This window comes from Perognathus longimembris, chromosome 6, assembly GCF_023159225.1.
Source record: "Perognathus longimembris pacificus isolate PPM17 chromosome 6, ASM2315922v1, whole genome shotgun sequence".
Taxonomy (NCBI): domain Eukaryota; kingdom Metazoa; phylum Chordata; class Mammalia; order Rodentia; family Heteromyidae; genus Perognathus; species Perognathus longimembris.
This window is the reverse complement of record NC_063166.1, coordinates 37,239,322-37,242,236: the sequence shown is the minus strand read 5'-3', so window position 1 is coordinate 37,242,236 and position 2,915 is coordinate 37,239,322. Positions and strand designations below refer to the sequence as shown.

Below are 2,915 nucleotides of genomic sequence, written 5' to 3'. Positions count from 1 at the left end.
GTGCCATATTTTTAAGAGGGAGAATGACAAAGTGGAAAACATATTCAGAACAGGACAACCTATTGGGGGAACCATTTTGTGTGATAAATGGTAGAGAGAATTGGGGATCAATAATCCAGCAGTGAGGAAATAGAGGTAGCTGCCTGCATCCCTGGGGGTGGCTGGCAGGCAGGTGTAGGATGATAAAAGAATTATCCATAATATTAATCAAGGAAAGCGTGCTAATCAAATAAATGCAATTTTTTTTCAAATTTTTATTATCAAACTGATGTACAGAGAGGTTACAGTTTCATACGTTAGGCATTGGATACATTACAAATAAATGCAAATTTAAACAATAGTGAAATGCTATTCCACATTCTCTCACCTTAGCAAATTGGAATATGAACACATACACAAACACACACACATACACACACACACACACACACACACACTCCTAATTTCATTTCTGACAGAAATGCCTGCTGTTTTATTGATAGGGATGATGGGAGCTTTTCTGTTTGTTGGTTTAGAAATAAGAATTAAAATTAATTATATTATTTCAACAATTTTTTTCTATGTAGCAGTTCATCTCAAGAAAATAACAACATCCAAGTGCCAGTGGCTTACCCTTGTAATCCTAGTTACTCAGTATGCAGAGATCTGAGGATCTAGGTTCTAAGCTATCCTAGACAGGAAAGTCCATGAGATTCTTTATCTCTAATTAATCACCAAAAACCTAGAAGTAGAGCTGTGATGGACTGCTAACCTTGAGGAAAAAATAATAAGGCACAGAGCCCAATCTTGATTTTCAGATTTGGTACTAGTACCAAAAAGGAAAGAAAAGAAGAAAATAACCAGAAACATTTCCAAAGACTATTGCAAATGAATTTTCATCATAATCATGCTTACAAAAACAATGAGCAATACTAAATACTTCATAGAAATCCCTGGATGTTCTCCTGTAATATTGAGTAGTGCTTACAATGCACCACTCACTCCAAGTATTTTTCTCATGACTCCCACAATCCCTTGCACAGCTCCCTGTGTAGGACAGAATAATCTCCATTTTAGAGATGAGGAATTTCAAGTGCAAAGATGATACATGCTCAAGGCCTCCTGGTGACAATTTGAAACTGAAATTCCAACAGGAGAATCCAGGCTCCACATAGGCTGGTTAAAAAGTCATGATACTGGCTGTTGCATCATGAACAGCTTGTCCTATCTAGAGCCCAGTAGCTCACCTGGATGATTGGGCCATGGTCTGCCTGTAATTGACCAATTATGAACACAAAGGGAAAGAGGAAAGCTACCCAAGACATGTTCTTTAGGCTGTTCAGGAAACATGGAGTTGTTCCTTTGGCCACATACATGAGAATCTACAAGAAAAGTGTCATTGTAAACATCAAAGGAATGGGTTCTGTTCAAAAAGGAATGTCCTACAAATGCTACCATGGCAAAACTGGGAGGGTCTACAGTGTTACCCAGCATTCTGTTGGCATTGTTGTGGACAAGCAAGTCAAGGGCAAGATCCTCACCAAGAGGATCAATGTTCTTATTGAGCACATCAAGCACTCAAAGAGCAGAGATAACTTCCTGAAATGAGTGAAGGAAAATGAGCAGACAAAGAAGGAAGTCAAAGAGAAAAGAACCTGGGCTCAACTGAAGCATCAACCTGCTGTTTCCAGAGGAGCACAGTTTGCGAGAACTAACAGAAAGGAGTCTGAGCTGTTGGAACCTATTCCCTGTGAGTTTATGGCATAGGCAATATAAATACAATACAAGACAAGGCAATGAAGACAAGATAATACAATGCAGTAAAAGACAAGACAAGACTGGTGGACTACAAAAATTTTTAAAAATCATGATATGACAAAATATAGTATACTAGTTTTTAAAATTGCATGTAAAAGGCATATGATAATACTCACGGGTATTAGCAAAATTTGATTCAACTCCATTTTTAACTAAGACTATGTTGGCCTTACTTGGAAATCTCTCCTGTTCTCCAACCTTTCAAAGACATCCTCACACTCCCCTGCCCTCTCGATGTGATTCTTTATCTTGTGTACAGCTGGGGTCCCAGTAGCTAGGGGCCTTGACACTGTCTCTGGCCAGTAGGTTCTTCTTCAACTGTGGTGGTTCTGTAAGATCAATGCACATAAAGTACTAAGAAGATATTTTTGAGGTTTTTTAGGAAGAATATTTTTGGGGGGGAAGGGGGCAGTCCTGGGCCTTGAACTCAGGGCCTGAGCACTGTTTTGAACAGTGGCTTCTTTTTGCTCATGGTGAGCACTCTGCCACTTGAGCCACAGAGCCACTTCTGGCCATTTTCTATATATGTGGTGCTGAGGAATCGAACCCAGGGCTTCATGTATATGAGGCAAGCACTCTTGCCACTAGGCCATATTCCCAGCCCCAGAATATTTTTATTTTTACATCCTTCACCCCTAAAAAAAGTATTTTCAAGCAAATTAAAATATTAAAAATTAGTAATAGGTTTGTTTACTTTTTTCCTTTTCATCTTGGAATAATTAGAGGAAACTGGATGGTAGTTGTAATTACTAAGAAGAAATTTTAAAACAGTTTAGGTTAATTCCATCCACTTTGTCAAATGAAGTAAATGTTTTCATCTTTTCTCTTCTTCCTGATGGATAGTTCCTGTCAACCTATAGAGATAAACCAACAATATTTCTTGGATATCAACAACAAAATCATGATTGTTACTTTTTCTGTCTTAGAAAATATCTTGTTTTAACTTTTAACTCCCTTGTGAGCCCAAGCCAGTGTTTTCAACTCATTGGTTTCTCACAAAAGTTAGATTAAAATATACACATAAATGACCAGATAAAGAGGATTTTTAGAATCCTTTTACATAAATACAAATAGGAAGCTAGATGTTGGCGGCTCATACCTATAACCCTGGAAAACTA

General features: G+C 37.9%; 1 pseudogene; it reads left to right on the top strand.

Moving 5' to 3' along the window:
* The first annotated feature begins 1,266 nt into the window (after positions 1 to 1,266).
* On the top strand, positions 1,267 to 1,746 carry LOC125352279 (annotated as a pseudogene).
* Positions 1,747 to 2,915: the final 1,169 nt, after the last annotated feature.